The sequence below is a fragment of the Rousettus aegyptiacus genome, unplaced genomic scaffold (genome assembly GCF_014176215.1).
Source record: "Rousettus aegyptiacus isolate mRouAeg1 unplaced genomic scaffold, mRouAeg1.p scaffold_m13_p_4, whole genome shotgun sequence".
Lineage (NCBI taxonomy): Eukaryota > Metazoa > Chordata > Mammalia > Chiroptera > Pteropodidae > Rousettus > Rousettus aegyptiacus.
The window spans coordinates 4,617,546-4,639,121 of record NW_023416307.1 but is presented as its reverse complement, the minus strand read 5'-3'; the positions used below and the strand labels follow the sequence as shown (position 1 = coordinate 4,639,121).

At 40.6% G+C, this 21,576-nt stretch overlaps 1 long non-coding RNA gene across 1 annotated transcript; it reads left to right on the top strand.

The window, feature by feature from the left end:
• The first annotated feature begins 7,190 nt into the window (after positions 1-7,190).
• Positions 7,191-11,326, top strand: LOC118601713. Its single transcript, XR_004950553.1, has 3 exons — positions 7,191-7,447; positions 10,130-10,269; positions 10,575-11,326. It is a non-coding gene; the product is annotated as an uncharacterized LOC118601713 (long non-coding RNA).
• The last annotated feature ends 10,250 nt before the right edge of the window (positions 11,327-21,576 follow it).

Here is a 21,576-nt window from a genome sequence, read left to right as displayed (position 1 = left end):
TCCCTGATGCTCTGCTCCCCAAAACGCAGTGGACAGACTCATTCCACCCAGTCATTCAGGGATCCTCAGACTTCCAGGATCCTTCCATTCTTAATCACTTGGAATCCTCCCAAATAAACAACCTCCACACTACCGTCCATCACAGCAGCCATTGAGGCGGTCTCCTCGCGGCTCATACCACTGTATGAGCAGCTCTGTGCCACGGCAGACTCGTTCTCCATTACCAGCGATGAACAATCTAAGACCATCACATCCAAGTAGCTATCTTCCGATATTCCAAAGTACTTAGTTATTAATGACATTTATAAGTAAGAAAACTTAAAGCGTAGAAAATACAAGTTCAAAAGTATGCTTTTACCCTCTCAGAACAAAATGAAAAAAAAATGAACAAAATCTATAAGGCCTAGTGATTTCCTTCATATGGGAAACACAGGTAATAAATGACTAGGGCCAATGAGCGAAATAAAATGAACAGAACATTCATGGAAAAGGAAAGAATTCAAGCATGTGTTCAAAGGGCAATAAATAAAATTGAGGAAAAAAAATGTGAAAGTGTATTAAGGCACAAAAAATTTCTTCCTTTTGACATTTAGTAGCACAATGATTATGCCAGCAATTGACTATGATCTGCAGAACAAAACAGAATATTCTAGAATCCAAAATATTTTTTTGAAAGACCGAGCCGTTAGTTCCCATGCGATATTCTGAAATCATTAGCACAAGAGGGCAGCTAATTTTCTTCACCATTACAACAACAGAAATAAGATCTGGCAGAGGACAGAATGGTTACCACATCCACAGCCAACACCTACCTTTGTCCCCCAGCTGCTATTCAGATTAAGTTTAAGAAGCTATCCTTTTAAATCTCCTAGAAGTCTCTCAGAAATAAAAATAGGCACAAAAGGATGATTATTGAGGACTGTGGGTGGGAAAACCATGTTCCCAATTTGTTCCCAAAGTTATGAGAGAAAGCAAGATGATTATAATAACAAATTTGCACTGATTCATCTAAAAGGAACATGCCTGGCACCAAGAGCTGAGTAGCTGAGCTGGTGGTGACAGTCGGGTTAGCATTCTCGGAGCCAGATGTTCTGAGCCACCGTCAGCTCCAGTCTCCCCCGACGCACTGCCTACTCTTAAGATGATCGTTCAGAAGACTTTTGGCTGAGTGGCAGATAAGGAAGACAGGTACGCGGAGGAGCACTGAGAACTCAGTGCTGTCTTCATTTGGTCAATTGTATCATCAAAGGAATTGAATTTTCCAAAGAAAAGAGTTTTCTTACAATATTGAGACGACCTTGTCCATTCCTGATCACCGGACGAGTGACACAGCTTGTGATATGTGTCCATGTTACTTCAAACTGTTTTAGCATTTAATAAGACCAGTTTTATTCAACCAGATCCCAATCGGCCTTGGCACTCTTCCTTCTCGATGGCCTACATGCAACTATAAAACATGAGGCCGTTTCCAGGAATTAGCATCTTATTACAGGAAGAAAGGTTAGATGACCACCCACGACCTGCACACCCAGGAGCCAGGGGTGCGTCGCAGAATTTCCTCACCTCTGACTTGGCATGAGCTGCAGCCTTGCAAATAGTTGGAGGAGGTAAACTGATGCAATGGGTAGGTCTCCTAGCCCCAAACCTACTGCCTCCTCTTATTCCCTGTAATTTCCATAATAGAAGCATAGCTCTTGGTTTCACAACTATTGATAGCAATCACAGAACTAATAAACTAATACCCGTGAGAAAGGTTACACTCACAATCCCATACTTGCCTTGACATTGCTAATGGGGCAGTGTTCCCAGTAGAGCCTAGAGTAGGGTCCAGCCATGATGGAGATAAATGTTACCTGCTTCTCAATTTGGCAGAAGGTCAACCACTGCCAGCCAAAGAAGTTTTACTAAGCACATCACTTTCCAAGCACTGTTTTAAAGATAAGAAAGCCATTAATTTATTCTGTGTCCTCAAAGAGCTTTTAGATTGGAGCAGGATGTAAGGAACACCGTGAAATTACATACAGTAGAAAGAGATGTGCATCCTAGTAATTTGCACTCCTTTAAGGCCTGAAGTTTAGACACACATACATTTCAATCCATATTCCCCTCCTCCCAGCTACTAACAAGTCCACAGCAATGTCCACATCTAAAAACATACGATCAAACGATCCATCAAAACCTATTTTTTATTATGGAAAATTTCAAACATTTGCAATGGTTGGTTCTACCATTTGCATGCTTGAACCAGAAAGTGAACCAGGCTCCTACACTGCATATGGGTCATGTTGCTTAAATCTGTTTATCTATGCCTTTGCCCTCGTTCTTTTGTTTTCTTGCAATTTATTTGTTGACTAGCCTACATTGCATTTCTTACATCCTGGATGCGGCTGACTGCATCCCTGTGGCCATTTTGAGTAAATTCCTCTGCCCTTTGCATTTTCTGTAGACTGGCAGTGAGGTCTGGAGACTGGACTGGGCTCAGGTCGGAAGCTTTGGGTGATAACACATCCCAGGAGGTGCTCCGTCCTCCCCCTCGCATCATATCAGGATGTACGTCATGTCTGCTTGCTTCACATTTTGTGTGACGTTGTCTTTAACCGATGGGGGTGGGTGATGCCAGCTTCGTCCATCCATTAGAAAGTTTCTCCTCAGCTTCTCACCCAACGTTTCTAGCAACTATTGATGATTGTTGCGATGGTCCATTATTTCACGACAGGTTGCAAAGTGGCGGTACGCTAACTCCTTCTGAGTCTTTCTTCATTTGGGAATTGGAATTCTTCTAAGAAGGAGGAACTTTACTTCCTCCACTATTATTTAGTTATTCCAAGGTACAGGCATATCTGGAAAGAAAAAAATGCTCGATTCCTTTCTTTTATTTACCAGTTTTCAGAATAATGAGTTGGTTCCCTAGCATTCTTCAAAGGCAGCACATACGTTTTTAAAATATTGTTACGAATGCATGGGTTCTACAGATCCTCCATGTTTTAATGCACTGTAGAGGCTATTTTATAGGTATATTCATCTTTGGATGCAGTTGTTCTGTCTTTGGCCAGTAGGAGCCTTTGCATGTTGGCTCCCATGTGTTTTGAATCTTTTATCACAAACCATTGGGCTTTTGGGTGTGGCAAGATGTTACAGGCTCAACTCAAACCATTCCCATCCTAGACTGGAATCAGCCAATTTTTCTCAGATGCTCTGGTTCCTTTCAGGGAGAAAGGTATTTGGAGACTACAGGATGAATGCTAGAGAATAAATTTCTTCTGTATTGGTTATTGGTTCCAGAACTTTTCTCAGTGGATGGAGTCAGAAATATGTTTAACAGAAAAATATTCCAGGAGTTCATACTGATATTTCCACTTTGAGTCTAGGGTTAGAGGCTTTTATTTCATTTCTTTGATGTCCTATTTGATTCTTCCTCTCTTATTTCAAAAAAGCTTGGTTCCTTATGATATTAATATAATACTATGTGCTTTGTCCTGAGTTATGTATAGTTTTAGAGTAACCCTATCAACATGTTAGCAATGATGTAACTACTATAAGCAATTTAAGATTTCTTTGCAGTTCTTTTCGTCTTTGGGACATATCCTACTGCAGATATACAGCCAGATAAATACAGGCATTCTTCATTTTATTACACTTCACTTTCTCATACTTCAGAGGCATTGCATTTTTCACAAATTGAAGGCAAGATCTTCCGCTAGCAAAAAGATTCAGACTCACTTTATCATGATACTCACTTTCCTACGGTCATGTGGAGTCGAACCCACAATATCTCCGAAGTGTACCTGCCTGCAAAGGTTAGAATCATTTGAAATAATTCCTTTCCATATGGCTAATATTCAGTTAGGTTGGTTATTTAACTTCGTGTTTGAATTAATTCCTTTATCTTTTGCTGCATAATTTCATAAAATATTTGCATGTTTCTAAATGTACAGAACAGGGTACATTAGGAAAAATCGAGCTTCCAAACCTGTTGCCTCTACTCTGTTTCCACCTCGTCCTATTGTTTTTTAATGAATTAAATATTAAATACTCCCTCTTCTTAGACAAAAGGAACCATATCACATATTCTGGTCTTCACCCTTCTTTTTGCATGTAACAAAATACCCTAGAGATCACTCCAAGCAGCATGTAAGTCAGTCTTCTTCTCCCTGGATAGATCTAGAATAAACACTCCACTGTGTACATGTAGCTGGTTCATCCAACCAGCCCTCTCCTGATGAATATTTAGATTATGGCCAGTTTTTTTCTATTGCAATTAGTGCCACATGAATAGACTTTTGCATTCATATTTTATTAGTTTATCTTTGGGGTAAATCCTAGATGTAGGATTGTTTAGTTTAAAGGCACAGATACATAATATTGCTAATTCTGTCACAAAGGCTATGCCATTATGCGTTTTTTACCAATAACATATCCGAAGGCCTGTTTCCCCACTGACTCTACAACAGAGAATGTTTTCAAAACTTCAAAACCAATTAGAACATATTAGGGAAGCTAAAATAAAGCTTGAGTTGAGTTGAGCCACAACTAAAAATTTTAAAGCCTTCGATAAATGCTTTCAAGCATTCAGATCTAAAAATTTGACTCAAAAATAATAGAGAAGCAGAAGAACTGGAAAGACAGACTATATGGAGGGAAGCCGTTTGGCTTACTGAACACCAGAACTGACCCCTTTGGAACAGTTATGCTGGGTCCTCAACCCCCTGCGATCTCAACAGCTGGTGGGCGAGTGTCATCTGCATTGGACGGATAAGATCACAAACACAGGGAGAAGCAGTGGCTGGAGCCAGACAGGGCCATCCGGCTAATCCTGGAACTCTATGTTCTTTACATTTCCATGAGGCCTGAGGGGTAGAGTAGGAAAATGGAGAGCCACTGACTGAAAGAGTTGGAGACAGGGATCCTCTCTCAACCGGGATCCTGCGCCGGGTGTGCGATCTCCAGTGTGTCACTTGCCTCGCTGGGTTTTATAGTTCCCTCCGCTGCAAAAACGGGAATTGGGTAAGAGGTCGTCGGTTGCCTTCCAGGGCCCTGATCGATGTTTCTGAGGCTAAAGGGATGCTGCGCTGGAGCCATCACCCCTGGGTGCAAAAAGCTGGGGGAAGCCACGCTTCCACATGAGACCAACCCCATAGCAGAAGAACCCAAGACCCTCCCACGCTGGGTGCTGCTTCGAAAGGCATTCGTGCTCCCTGGACCTGGTACTGAGGTTAGGCAGAGAGGAGGGGCCACCAACGTTGACGAAGCTCCTACTGTACACTGGGCATTTGATCAGGGCTTTACATCCACCTCTGTGTCACTGCGGAGGCAGAAACGGGGTCTCAGACAGGTTGAATGATTTGTCCCAAATCGAACAGCCAGCAGCAGAGCTGGACTGACAGTCTTGCTGTCGCTGAGGTTCTATGAGCTCTTCCTGGCTGCAGGAAATAACATCATTTATCTCATGGAATACGGAGAACTTGGATTGACCGCTAGCAGCGAAGCCCTGCACTAAACTGGACCCTCCGGGCAAGATAGAGAACTTCCAGCATTCTCTGAACTGTCTCCCAGGAAATCTGTCGCATGATTACCCTACATGGAGTTAAAAAGCTATCGCAAAGATTTCACTCATCTATTGATTAAAGCTAGAAGACGTTCATTTGTTATCAAGTTTCTGGCCAAGCAAAATGCCTGTTTGAGAGAGAAATTGACCCTTAATTGACCAAATAACAGTGTGGTGAACATTGTACCAGGTGATTTACATAAACTGAATGATTTAATCTTTATAACATCCTTCCAGGACACTATTTGCCTCCTCATTTTCCCTGGCAGTGCTAGGACCCCGGTTTTACCAAGGTTCTGTGTTGTTCCAAAGACCACTCGCAGTCCCCCACGTTGTGTTAAGCTGGGGCCACAGGCCAGAGAAATGCTGGAGCGGTGAGGCAGTGGGTTTTCAGGGCCCAGCCGTGTGTCTTAAGTGAATCACTTAATAACTTCAGTTTATTCTTCTGCAAGATGAGCGCATGGAAGCAGCTTCTCTCTGGAAGGTCTCGGTGTCTCCTCAGTGCTCTGAAATGCTCAGCGTGGCCCCCATGCCCTACTTGCCTTGTCCCTCTCTGACCGATGTCACTCCTCAATCCCTCCAGGGCATGATGCCACCCCATCTCAGGCCCACTGGGCGCACGGTTCCCTCTACCTAGAACTTGGCCCTTCTTTTCCCAGCTGCCCCCGCTCCTGGCTCAGCCTTAGCTCTCCTAAGTGCATCGGCAAGTCAGCCTTGACCACTAGGCCAAGTATGGTTGCTCTGCCGGTCACCTCCTTCAATTCTCTCTGCCTGGTTTTTCTTTTTTAAATAGCGTTCATTATACTCGATGCGATTGCTTGTGTTTGGTTTCGACATTCATCTCTGAGCGATGCACATAAGACTGACATGCCCCTGTTGTCTCACACTTTACAATCTGCGGGTGCTGACCGCCCCCGCCCCGCCCCCCAGCCCCTTCTCCTAGAGTAAATCAGGTCATGTGTGTGCTAATCTAAAGGATGGTGGCAGGGAGTCCAGGCTCCAAGAGAAATCAGCGAGGGTGGCGGGCATTTGAGAAAGTTTCCCCAATGCTCTCCAAACCCCGCGGAGTGGGCGGCAGGTCCCGCTCCGAGGTGAACTGTGGCCCCCACGGCAACTCCACATTGCTCTCCACACATGGAAAGCCATCCAGACTAACAGATGAAAGTTTTAATGATTATAACATTAGTAATAGCAATCACAGAAACAAAACAATTGCCACCTTTGAGTGAGGGTGTATTCTCTGCTACACATTTTAACTGCTCATTCTTTTTTCATCTGGCCTCATTTCCCAGATGAAAAAAGAAAAGAGAGAGCTTCCAAACCAAGCCTGGTCAGAGGTTTAACGAATGGTAAATAGGGGTTTCAGTCCCGGTGACCGATCCACGGACAGCAGGGATGCCGCAAAGAAATGACGAGCATCTCCGCGCCCCCCACTCCATACCCACGATGAGCCACACGTGGTGACAAGAAACGCAGCACGAATGTTACAGCGGACATCCAAGCCGAGTACCTAAAATAACAGTGTTATTTTAATTTTTTTTTATTACTTGAAAAAAAAGCCCCATCACTTAAAGAAAATAAGCTTGGTAAGAGATGACTTCAGCTTTAAGCCATGAATTACGTTCTTCTATGACGAGTCCTTGTTTTAACGCAGCCGCACGCATGCGCGCGGCTGGTTACGCAGCGGGCGGCCAGGTGGCAAGGCTCGATTTAACGTCTCCGTGGTTCAGAGTTGTCCAGACATGTGTCCTCAAGCCGTATTTGAGGGCAGCGAGGGTAAACAGTCCCCGGGCCAGAAGATGCTCCCGCGGTCACCTCCCCCTTGCCCTGTCTGCTGACCTCGGAGGAAATGCAGCCATGCAGTTAACATCTGTGGTCCCATCAGCCGGGCTGGAGTAAAAGGTACTTAACGCGCAGGGCTCGCTTTGCAAGGTTAGAAAGAATCAATAGGAGATGCGTTTAATGCGGTATCACTATCAGGTCTCCTCTGCGCTTTTAAAACTGAGACGCCCACAGTGCCGTATACAACCCTATCCTCACGGCAGAGAGAGCAGGCGCAGTGAGCCTGAGCCAGGTGCCGCGGACACGCACGCGGACTGCCTGGGGTCCCCTGGAATGTCACTCTGGCTTTTTTTTTCTGCTCATTTTTTCTCTCTCCTTTTCTCCCTTTCAAACGTTCTCTTCTCTGCCTCTCTCCCTTCTTTCCTTCGGCCTTTCTTCTTTCGTTGGTCCTTCTTCTAGTCTTCTTTTCGATTTCAGCTGTTTGATTCGCTCCTAGGAAAAATAGCCAGGACTTTCTAGCAAACCCTCAAAAGCAGCGAGGTGACTTCCGGTGCGTCGACGGTGAAAAACCAGGCTTGGAAAGGCTCTCATCCTGGGGCTTCAAAGCAGACTTTTCCATCGGCGATGATGAACTTATTTTGAAAGAGAAAGCTGTCTGGACAGAACACAACTAAACATACTGTGTTGGATTTTTTGTTTCTTTGTTTGTTTGTTTTGTTTTGTTTTAAGTAGACCACAAGGTAAAATTTTTTGTCGATTTTAATACATAGTATATATATAATACTATGGGGAAATTAGAGCTAGCAAGGTCAAAATTATATCGTGTGTTTGTGGGGCCGCGGGGGTGCTGTTCAATTTCGTAATGAAGTATGGACAGGAAATCATAGTCTCTAATGGTATGAAGTGTCGGTAGAGACAGAAAGAAAGAAACAGAACGCTGGGTCACCAGACTCGATCCGTGTTGGCACGCGCCCCGGGGCGGATGTCCGCCTCCGCACGCCCCTGCCTGGCGAGTTCGGAGCGTTTCGGTATAAGCGTGACTCGGCCATGCAGTCTGGTCCTGTTCCCCTACAGCGACACTGGGACAAGTGACTCTGGTCTGGCTTGAAAACTTACTACAATTTTCACCCCAAATGGCTCCACTGGGAATTAAAGCGCTGTATGGGTTTGCTGGGGCTGCTGTGATGAGTACCACACGCTGGGTGGCTCGGACGACAGGAAGGCATCGTCTCACCAGCCCGGAGGCTGGAAGTCTGCGATGGAGGAGTAGGTATGGGGCAGGTCGGTTCTCTCCGAAGGCTGCAGGGATCTGTTTTAGGCTTCCCTCCTCACGTCGGACGGTCTTAGGCATTCCTCAGCCTGTAAATGGCGCTCTCCCTGTGTCTTCGCATTGTCTTTCCTGGGTGTTTGTCTCTGTGCCCAGATGCCCCTCTGTTGTATAAGGACACAGTCATGGCGGATTAGGACCCATTCAAGTGACTCCATCTTAACTTGATCATCTACAAAAATCCTATTGCCAGGCAAGGTCACATTCATAGGTACTGGGGGTTAGGGCCTCAACATTTTTTTTTGGGGGGGGGGGCTGTAACTCAATCCACAACAATCATTCGTTTGCACAGACACAACTTCACTACCTACCTGTCACCTCACGTTGAGCCAGAAATGCGCACCTTGTGTCCATTTAGAAATTAACACTAAGTTCTCTTCAGTAGTTCCTCAACTGCCTCCAAATTCAGGAGCTTACATACCAAAAGGGAAATAAAATTTCTCTTAATGTATTACCTGGAGAAGGACCCCTTCCAAGGGCACAGGACAAAGATGTAACACAGGCCACACAGAAAAGACTCATATCCCCACTCATTCGAAACAGAAGTCCATCTAAATGTAGAGTGAGGGGACACTTGTGGCCTGGCCAGCCACTCCCTTTTCTTTAGAAATTCACAAAAGCTGGGGAGGAAATGGGATTAGCCTGAACTCTATTATGGAAAGTAGTACTTTGTCTTTCCTATAAGTGATGAAATAGTTCATTATCACATGACATGGGTAAACTACAGATAAAATTAAGTCTTATGTAAATATGGCAACATTACATAATATCCAGCAAGACTTATCATAGTGTCGGTCCTATCCTGCTAATATCAAAATTCACAAAAGAGTCTTTCTGTAATTTTCCTCCATACGTGCATAACAATAAATGTGCGGGGTGGGGGGAGGGGAGGATACTTTTCCTTTTGCCCTTAAATTAAGGTTTTCGCGATTGAAACATCAGTCCCAGTTTTGGCATCAAAAATGTGGCGAACATATAAATGTGAAGATATCAAATAAAACAAGGCTGCAAATCCTATCACTATAGACCGAAAAAGTAACAGATTTCCTTTCCGAGTATCGACATTCTGCCACCTCTGCCACCACTTAGAGGGTCATATTTCTAAAACACAGTAGCTACAGGTTAGAGTTTCCTTGATTGGATTAACCTAATTAAGGGGCCTCTTTGAAGCCAGAGCTGTTACTCAGTCTTCTTGCTTTATTTTAAAATGAGGAGCATACATAAAAGGTTCCCAATGTAGTAATTGCATTTGCCCACGAAAGAGTTGCTCAGATCTGAGAAACAAGAACTTTTTATAAGGGAAAACTCTCAACGAAAGACCAGCTGCTATTGAAGCATGAACGAAGGAGGACTGAAGAAGGAAACGGTGCGTCTGCAAAGGGAAGAGTACTTTCCTTCTCCAGCCTGTACAGTGAATTCCTCTTTTCCATAACAAAGGACAGGGAATTAAACGTGTAATTTAAGTTTATTTGCAGGTGGAAAACTGAAGAGCCTTTGAAAGTATGAGGCTGACCCTAACCCCCTAACATCACTCCCTCGTTGCTGATGGTTGGCACTTCTGATGAAGCAAGTGTGCACAGTTACTCTCAGCCCCACATGAGAGACACATAAAAAGGTATCAAATCTCTATGAAGTATTCTCACACAATTCACTCTATGTAGAATGGGTATTGTAAAAACTCTGGGAGAATTCTAAATTTTGTTCATACTCTAATAATCCAAAGACCAGATATGCACGCGACCAACAGCGTCTAGCTGCCTGGTGTCATGCTGAGTGACACCAAGGCCATTCGTCTTTCTCTCTCTGGTCTCACCCCACCCTTGCTGTCCTTTAATTCAGACTTACTGACCCCTTTAGTTCAGGAGGTCATCTGGTTTGGTCTCGAACATTCTCATGCTTACTAACTGATTTCTCTCCTAGAATCTTAGTTCCCTATGCCCCCTGCCCTGGTCGAAGGCAGCAAAGCAGAGTCTACTGTTGCAAGACCCCAAAGGACCACAGTTTGAAACCAGGCTCTTCCAGGAACCAGTTGTGTGACTCGGATAAAGATCTGCCTCTCAAGCCTTAGTCTCCTCATCTGTGTAATGGAGAAACTACAGCCATAATCACAGTGTGGCTGTGAGAATTCAAGAATCTAGTAAATTTGGCACAAGGCACGTGCTTGGCATGTATTAGCTGCTATTGATTATTATTATCATTATTATCAGTCAATACTTTGCCATGTAGATTTCTATTACCCACTGTTCACTGGCGTCACATTACAAATCTATTTATTTCCATTTCTATAACAAATGAGGCACAAGCACACATCACTTGACAGCTGAGAGATGAAGGGTGTCCACACAGCTGGCTTCCAGCACAGCCAGGCCTGGGATTCAGGCCCCCCAATTCTTTGACCCCTAGCTTGCCCCCAGCACCAGGATGCCGCTCTCCCAAGTCCCGAGAATCAGAGAACTGACAACCTTATCAAACAAAGTCTATTGTGACTATAACCTCGGCAAGAGTGGCAAGTGTTTCACAGGCAAAGCCCCAGATCTGCTCTCCAAATCCACGGGCATTTGGGTGAAAGGGGACCCCTTCCCATTTTTCTAAACTCTTCCGGGAATGAGAAAGCCATACCCACAGCTTTCTGATGTCAGCAGTGCACCAATGAAAATAAAAACATTTTGAAAACAGAATCATTTAACATTTTCTGGAGTCAATTTCTTCCCTAGTAGCCATTATAAGTTTTAAAAACTGCCAAATAACATGACCTTTTCTTCTGGTTGAGTAGATGCTGCCATTCTATTCTTATACTACACATAGTGTGGCCCTAACTGTCTTCTCCGGAAATGCAATATATAGATGCAGTGACATGTTTGCTAGTTCTAAGTCATCGAGTGCTTTATTTTTTATATTGACAATTTCATAAATATCAATATGAACTTTTTAACAACTTAAGATAAATTGTTAGTAGAATTTAAAACAAAATCACTTGAGAAAAGCAAAGAAAATATAGCCTATATATGTATATGTATATTTGCTAGAGAAGAAAGAGGAAGAATTTTTTTTAAGCAAAGATAAAAGGAATAAGCACGATTACATCATTAATAACATACATCCTCACCAAAACTGCCTTAATAAAGAAAGATACCCTCTCTCACACAGCGAACTAATCAAACTGAACCTAACATTATTTGAAAGCTATGACACTTCTATTGGCAGACAAGAATCATTAAGTGATGAGGCAAAGATAAAACAGCTAAAAGCAAGAAGAAATAAAATAAGTGTAGTAAGAGAACAGACAGGATCCTGTATTCTTTGCAGGCAATAGAAAATGAAAAGAAAACACCATTTTCTGGAATGTGTAGTTATGTTATTTTGATAGTAAACAAAATCTATACAGAAAACATTAAAGCCAGAAATAGTTATGTTCTATACAAGAAATTTTTTTTTTTCAAAATACGGTAATCACAAACTATTAGAGGCACGAGGGGACACTGGCAGAAAGCCCGGTGCCCTGAGAGAACTAACTTCGCCTTCGCTCCGGGGACTCTGACAGCTGAAGCATGAAGATATGTACGCCCCGTGGGTGGGGTAAAAAGAGAGAATTTCCAAATAAGGTTGATTCATTGGGCCCCCAGTGAATGCTGTATCTTAAGAAGAACAGGAAGATATAGTTCCTATCAAGTTTACAAAGAATGTTGGTAAACTGTAACTATATACGACGCTATTAAGTGTCCATAAACTCAAAAAGTAGAAAAATACAAGCCAAAACTCTCACAACACATGAGTCTCTGAAAAAATGATTGCAGTAAAAATCAAACACACCACGAAAGATTATTTAGAAAATAACAAGAGTAAAGACATCATCTATCAAAATATCTGGAATTCTGACACAGCCATAATTCTCATAAAGGTTATGAGAATTCATAACCTTTCAGCCTTTTATTAGGAAATTAGAAAGAATAAAAATTACTAAACTAGGTATGCAATTAAAAAAGAGAAAAACAAGAAGAAAAAAACTTAAGTAAAACAAAAGGAGAGAAAAATAACAGCAGAAATTAAAGAATTAGAAAACAGGTATGTTATAGAATAGATGACTCTAAGATATGGTTCTGTGTAGAAAAAAATGTTACTGGTCAAACTTGCAGCAGGTCTAATAGAAGAGAAAAGAAAAAACAAATATATAAAATTGGGAATAAAAATGAGCATGAACAAAGATATGTCAAAATTGTATTATATCTTATTCTGATAAATTAGAACACTAAAATAAAATATAGAGTATGTTTGAAAGCTGAATGAAGAAATAACTAGGGAGGAAAATTATATAGTTGTCTAAAATTCCTGTCAAGAAAGATGAAAGACTTTCCAATTTCTCGTACGAATTCTTATAGTGATATTTGAAAAAGTGAAAAAGCCTAGAAAAATATGACTATAGGCCAGTCTCCCTTATGATTGTATATTAAAATTTCTAAGTAAAATATTGGCGATTTCATTTGGAAATGTATTATGAAAATGACCTGGAAGAACTAACCCCAAAACAATTTGCTGCATTAGGTCAAAAGAGGAGTCACAGGGACATCAACACAGCAGAGTCCAAAACGTACTTAACAATATTCAGCATCTACTACTGATTTTCTTGAAACCTTTTAATAAGCTAAGAATAGACCTCCATATTCCTTGCCATGATATGGACCACAGCCGGCCTTCTTTAATGCCGAAACACTGGAGATGACCACATTAATGCTTGAAAAACATGCCATGCCTGCCACAGCCACTATTTTTAAAAATTGTTTCGAAAGTTCTAGCAATGCAAAAAAAAAAAAAAAAAATTGTTTAAAGATAAATATCGTAAAGAAAGAGGCTAGGTATTATAAGTAGTAAACAAAATAATAGAAATTAACAGGGATATAAAAAAACACCTGAAAAAGGAAAAGACAGGCCATATTCTGGGATAAAAGCATAAAAAGGAAAAGTCGCCACTACATAATCAATAGGCATAATTAATTTTTTTTTTTAAATCTCAGTAAGACTTCCTTAAAACATGGCAGTGAAAAGCTAAAGTACATCTGGGAGAATTAAATACATAATAACTAACCATCTGAAAAATGAAAGATATACATGCTGAATTTAGAAAACATAAAATTCATAGAGTATAATTATATGTGGAAGCATATATATTACAGTATAGTAAAAATGACAGAAATGGAAAGAATCTGAAAGTATATTAGGTATAGAAATTATGGAAAAACCAGAGAGATTTTAAGTTAGGCATCAAGTATTGTATGGAAAAATAATACTAGGTCATGTTAACATACCCCAATGATCCTAAACCTGCAAACATATATGCACATAAGCTTTACATATAACATGTATATACAATTTCTCTGCCTCTAATTTTTTTTTACTTTTTGATTTATATATTTTTTAAAATAAAAAGCTGAAAGGTGATGTCAAAACTATAACATGGATACATAGGTTCTCTCTAAATGGTGTGTTGTTAGATGACAATGATCTTATTCTTTGTGCTTTTCTGCATTTTCCACATCTTCTATAAGGAATATACTATATCAGAAAAGAATGATGTTGCATTACATTGATACCTTCCATGTTTGGAGACAATACTTCTCATTCTTTTCTTTAATCACAGAAATCTCTGAAAATCTTCTAAAAATTTTGGCAATCTCCCCCAGAAAACTGCATCCTATACAAATAAGCAACAAATTTTGCATGAAATTTGTAGACCCATTAAAGTCCATTCAAGGACTCTAGGCAAAAAAAAAAAAAAAAAACTGTGTGCAAATTTTAAAGCTATTCCTCATGCATTATATCAATAGATCCTCACCAAAACTTGATAATAGAATAGCTACTATTTTTGTCATGTTAAAGATGAGTAAACAGTGTCAGGAGGTTAAGAACACACAGCTCATAGGAACAGAATCCACACAAGTGGCCATATTGTATTGACTTAGCTCAAGCGTTTCATGTTAGAGAACAGCTTGATTTATTGAATGCAGAACAGGATATTGTCAAATAAAGCCAGAGCTTGAGTCCTGATTCACCCCTGAAACTTTGGAAAATCTCACCATGCCTTTGTTTCCTCATCAGTCAAGCAGAGATAATAATATCCATCCCTCAGAGTTGTCACAGAGACAAATGCAGGGCATGCACTTGCAAATGTAATTTATCTTTATTATTAATACACAAATGTTCCTACAGCGAGTCTGTTAAAACACAGGTTAGCACTGGAGTAAGTGTTGATGGAATCTAGGTGAGAGGGGTGGGGAAAAAAGCATTTTACAAAAAGGCAATTAAAATGTGCCATCCTCATTAAAAAATGTGCCTGCATGAGTAATTAGCAATATTTGTTGGCAGAGTCCTATTACGTCAGCCGTGGGCAGCCACTGTGAGACAGAATGAGGACCGCCCTGCTTTCAAAAATGTTTGCTTCCACAGCTATGCGTCGAATTTATTGCTGCGATCTCATTTTAGTGATCAAAACTTTAAGTTGATTTCTGAGTCTTTTCCGCAGCTTTCATCACAGGCTGACTGAAGAGGAAAGAACAATGAAGCACATCGAGGGGTAGCGAAGCTGCCTGGGGCCATTCCCTTGCCTCAGGTCCCTGACACTTCGCCTTGCCTGGGACTGGTCCTCCATGAACACGAGCTCAGCTAAAGTGAATGAGACGCTGAGCTCCCGCCACCCGAGAGGTCCCTACGGTAAAACTCTGGACGTCGTTTCTCCTCATTACTAACCTGGACACCACGAAGAACGTTTTAAGGTGGAAAATCCCTCTAAACTGCAATGGGCCCTGAAAATATGAGTAGTTCCTTATTACATTTGGAACTTCCTGGAGCCAGTGGCTTTCAACGTCTTTATCGCAGACATTCTGTGACATCACCTAACGTACTTACCAGTCCGTCCCTGGAAGTGAACTGAAACCCATTCCTGACACTCTTACTTGGTTTGCACCGATTGCACACTTATCCAGCTACTCCTTGTTCACTATGCACCAAGGGACAGGCCATCCGGATGGATCATCTATTTCATTTCTCATGTGTCCAACAGAGGGGTAGTTCAAGCTCAAAACTGCATTCATGGTTCTTTCTTCTTTAGTCGTAACTCTTGTGCAGTTGCTTGGGGGTGATGGTTATGGAGCCTGTGGGTGTGAGGTCACTCCAGGCTGCCCCTCTAACCTGTCAATGGAGTCTGTCCTTGAGGATAGTTAGAATTTCACTGCATTTTCCCATGTCATTTGTATAATGAAATCATTGTTTGGCCTTTGTTCTGTTCTCTGCCCTTTGTGGGCTTAAGGTGAACTATTCAAGAGTCCCTACTAATTTCTCTAGGAAAACTAGAAATTCTAAATGGACTCTCATCAAATCGTAAGAACCCAGTTTTTCACTAAATACATCATACAAATAAATTCTCCCCTCCACAGCGCTGTGTGTTTGTTATTTGTTCGGATGGATTCACATACACATAGACGTGAACTGGTGTGTAAAGCTATAGGGTGTGAACTTGACCAAATTCAAACCATCACCTGAAAACGAATAGCTTTTCATAGTTACTACGCATCATGGTGTGATCAGACTCAACATTAGCCTTCGCTGGAATCACTGGGGCATTTGTCAAAACAGAGATAACCAGAGTTCAATCCAGAAGCACTAAGTCCCACTAGATGTGACTCGAAATCATCCATTCTTAGAAAACCTGGAGAAAGCATTGCCACAGAGGGCTGGTTCTCCCTGGTTCCTGAATTACGGCTGTATTTTTGACCCTTTATAGGGAAATGAATGTTTATTCCAGGGAGTCCCTAGAGGGGACAAGCTCCCACCTGGCTGGACTTTGTTAACCTTGTCCCAGACGGCAGCTGCTGGACACAGTCTGACTTCCTGTTCTAGACTCTGAGATGGCGCAAGGAGCTGGGTTTTAAGGCAACTCTAATTAGGTTCTGCTTTGTGTGTGCCCCTTCTCCCCGCCCCCCCCCCCAACAAAAGTAACAAAGAGTTCCCTCATTTGATTACATTCATTTCTCTGAAGATGAGTTTTGCCAGCATCACATCTCATGAAACTTAAGGAGATTCTCCAGTTTGAGATACCACTGTAGAAATGATGAAAACATTGGCTGTGAGCACTGGAAAGCTCCACGTGGAGGCTGCGGGCATTTGCCAGATCTCCATCCTCCTCTGCTCGTCTCCTCCATCTGTCAACTCTTTGGAAGGAGACGAGACTGATGAGACTATCACATATTCATGCAGCAAAGAAGGCAATGAATTTTTTTCTGAGTTAATTGAGAAGGATAACGCTCGCCTGAGGCAGAAACAAAGTGGAAGACTTAGATCTAACCGGTCATTCTTTATTCTTTATTCTGTTTTTATTTCATGCTGAGGATAACTTGAACAGCCGTGTGCAGTCATATTTACAGAGTCTACTGGGTCTACACAATGATTCATAGCAATTACCTCGCATAGCACATGACTGTTCCCTACAATGGTGGCATTTATCTTACTGACCCATCACTTCTTTTTATCGCCAGTGACTTGTCATATGATCTTGGGTGAGTAACTTCTACTATCTATGGCCAATAGCTCCTTTCCACCCCAGTGTAAGAAAATTGAGTCATAGCCGGTGTGGACTTTGGGGCTCATAAGAAGGATCCTAACTTTGCTTATGTAACAAAGAATCCCCAGTAAAAATTCTGACCATTATGTTTTAAAACAAATTTGGGAACCACCCAATGCCTATAGAGGACGGTTTCCCCTGAGAGGTATATAGATGGAGATGAGGTTGCTTAAATTGCCTGGCTTCAGATGCGACTGTCCCTGAAAGACAGACAAACCGAGGTCTAGGGAAAAGGACTGTGTTTCTGAGTTGAAACTTTATTTCAGTGGCCGTGGAAAAGAATAGCTAATAACACTCTTCTCTCTCTCAACATAAATCAATAGAATATCTTGCATGATGAAGAAAAATTAGAACAGTCCTGGGAATCACATACATGTTAGTGTTATCCTCCAGGGAACACACACACACACACACACACACACACACACTCACACAGTCACACAGATACGTCCACATACCCACATATTCTTATACACACTACTGAGTTGGCACCATGATGGGTCAGTCAGTGTTTCTGAATCATCCACACACAAACACACACACACACACACACGAAATTATAAAAATTTAGTCTAAGTATAGTCTTAAGAAAATAAAGTCATATATGCAGCTATTTTCAGCCAGAACTTGGAACTGAGTATAATATTTCTCTTTCAGTGTTAGATGCTCTAGTTCAATGAAAAATTCAAAAATCCAACAGATTTTCTTCTACATTCCATGACAGATGCCTGGTCTGGAAGGATTTCTGTCGGTCTTTCCTTACCAACTGACATAGAGGCCTAAATGTTGATGGAATGAGAACATGTTCACTTGTGATGTAGAAGCTCGGATGCTGGATGCTTGAAAGATCCATGAGCACATAAAAAATGCTGGCAGGAGAGAGAGCAGGCCTCACAGGTGGCTGTTTATGCAGTAAACACAGGTGAGGTTTTGGAAATCAATTTGTTGATTTGTAACCAAAATTCCCCCAAAGTTAAATGAAGGGTGACCAGAGGGAAAGTTGTTGAGTAAATTATAGAATGTTTGTTTAGTGTAAATATGACAAGCAAGAAGGCCAATTAACAAACAGAAAGATGCAGGTGGTATCGGGTTAAATGAAAAATATATATATATATAAATCAGTGGATCAGAGGAGAAAAGTCAGAAATGAATTAACTTTTATGGAAATTTAACGTGGGGCAAAGATGACAATTTAAATGGAGAAATAATATGTTATCCAACACATCATGTTGGGACAACTAAATATCTCCCCCAAAAAGTGTATTCTCCCCCATTTTTACACCAATATAAAGCCCAGTAGATGAAAATGAACCATAAAAACACTAGGAGAAAATATATAAAAGTACTATAATTACAAAATGAAAATGTCTTTCCAACTATAATATAAAACCTAGAAGATAAAAAACGATCAATCCATCTATTTAAAAGCATGTTTTATATGCCCCTCCCCCAAATAAACAACATAAACAAAATCAAAATATGAAGACCATATAGGGAAAATATTTACAACTCTTAAAGTAAAGGGCTAATTAATATATAAAGCATCCTTAAAACTCAGTATTAAAAATTCCATTGAAACTGAGCAAACGTTAGCACAATTTTATAGAAAATTTTATAAAAAATACGATGGCTTTTAATCATGTACAAAGTTTCTGAACTTCACTTACACTAAGAAACGGACAAGTTAAAATTTCGAGAAGATATTGTATTTCAACTATCAAGTTAATGAAGATCAAAAACTTGATGACACACTATATGTTGTGGGAAAATAAACACTGTCATTCATTGGCAGTTGGAGTGTAAATTGATAAACTTCTATGAAGTCACTTAAAGTACAGAACGCACAAACTGCCTGACCCAGTAAATCCATTTCCATGAATTTCTCATGCAGATGAGAATTTAAAGTTTCTAATACTCCAAATTCAAGAAAACGAACAGAAGACTTTTCTTTGGCCACAGCCCCGCGGCATGAACAAAGCACCCCCACGACCTTTTTCAAAGCCATCCCAATCAATCAGTGAAAATTCAATCTAGCAACTGCACACGTTAAAGCCAGACATAAACAACAGCCATACACCATGGCTGACATTCCTCAGCTGGAGGCCAGCTGATCCTCGCCACTCTCACTTTTGAGAGTTTGTCAATTCCTGAACTCGGTGCTCCCTAAAACCTTACGTGAGATCACCTTTTGACTCGTTTTGATATAACTGTGTCCTACGAGATCTTTCCCCTTCTTTAGCAAGCAAAAAGGCAGTTTCTACCTTAGGTATGGAGCGACAGCCTTTTCTTTGAATCCAAATGCTCACGCTTATGAGAAACAATAACATGCAGACGATGTTCATTGAAGTGGTGTTTAACATAGAAACAGCGCATAAACAATGGATAGTCTCTAAGGTCCAGTGAATCAAGAAACGGGAAACATCAGCTGTCTCCTTGAAAAGATTGGTTGTCACTGGGCAAAAGTAGGAGGAAGAGATACATACATTTAATTTAACCACTTTTAGTGTTTGGGATTTTTGTTGTTGTTGTTGCATGTATTATGTATTAAATTAAAAGGCAAGCTATTTAAAGTCAGAATTTCACATTGTATGTGTAACATGAAAAAAGCTTATGAAATTGTGAGCAAAACAATAACGGTTGCTATTTGAAATAACTAGGGGATAGTTTTTTAAATGTCTTTTTTCCTAATTTTTAATTTTGTGAAATAATGTTATTTTAAATTAGAACTATTAAAAGTGTCATGTTAGGTCTCACACAAAAATATAACAAATGCGATTATTCCATTGCAAGTTGGCATATAATAAAAAAAAATATGTGACATAAAAGAATCTCACTTAGTAAGAGAAACAATGTGAAAGAAAGGAGGGATTAAAGAACTCCAAGTATATTGCCCAAGCAAAACTGACAGAACAAGACCTTCAAGAGACTTCAAGTAAAAGCCTAAAGGCTCAGCAGAGACTTGGCACCAGGAGCTTACACCTATATTCCCAGGAGCTCCCAGGGAGTCACTTTGATACATTGTAACTGAGAAGCTTAGCACAAAACTTAAAATTTGCAACGTTGATGCATTACAGGCCATTTAAAAAAGTAAACCTAATAAAAACCAGAGAAACACTTTGCTTAATTTTAAATGAGTTCTGTCCTTCCTCCTGGTACACAATCAATATAGAGAAAGAACCAGCAGCGTCTACTTACGCAAGACAGTGTCTGCTTACAACACAACAACCATCAAAAACAGTATCTTATAGCACCAGACGTGCTGAGGCCAGCAAGTATAAAAACAAAAACAAAAAGACCAGCACCTTAATTTCCTTACCGTTGGGCAGTGTGATCTTGGAATTCAGAAACCAGGTGTAGATGTTGTCTCTCACCAGGTAACTCTCTAAAGGGGGCGGGTGGGAAGAGAGAGAATAGAACAAATGAAATAATGTTGCTTAAAAGCTATCTTGACCTGTTGACTTGGAAATAAAACAGCATATTAAAATGTCCAAAGTATCAAACGGAGAACTACTTTCATTACTCATTTAATGGTGACGAATTTATTACTCATACAGTGCTGACTTGCTTACTGAGGGTATTTGCAGTTTCAGGTAACCATTAATGCTAAAAAAAGCCACTAGTATATTTCATTATTCTACTACTTAATACAACTGTAATCTAGTCCCCCTCCCATTCCATTTTTATGTATGACCTTGAAATACTCAATATGGGTCATGTTGACTATGGGAAAAGTAACACTTCAGGTGTACAAATATTCTCTCATGGTTTTTTCATTGATACTGATGTCTTCACTCCAAACCTTGACGAACAAGACATTCGAAAGACCTAATTATTAAACTGGTCATCTAAACTTCCTCTTGAACAAAAGATGTTATTTTTTAGAACTGAAAAAAGGGTAAATTTTTCAATTTATTCATATTTGTTTTGCTATTAAAAAATCACTTAAAGAATCACTTCTATCTAGACTCATCCATTAAAGTTTTAGAATAACATCAGTCTTATACAACTGACAGTCTTTAACGTTCTCTCCAAATGCCATCATCAGGCAACCTGGCAAAATTTGTTACAATGACAAATGCATATGCCACAGTTTTATTTCTGGGAATCTGTAAAAGACCACAGACCATGGCGTTCATTGAAGGCTAAGAACTGGAAACGCTGTTAATACCCACTGATAAAAGAATAGTGGAATAAGCCTAGGGGACAATGTTGTATCTACCCCCACAGAATATTAAGCAATTCATCAGAAATAATTAAATAGCATTATACCAGATGACTTAAAAAAAAAAGTCAATGATTTTGATTGAGAAAAAC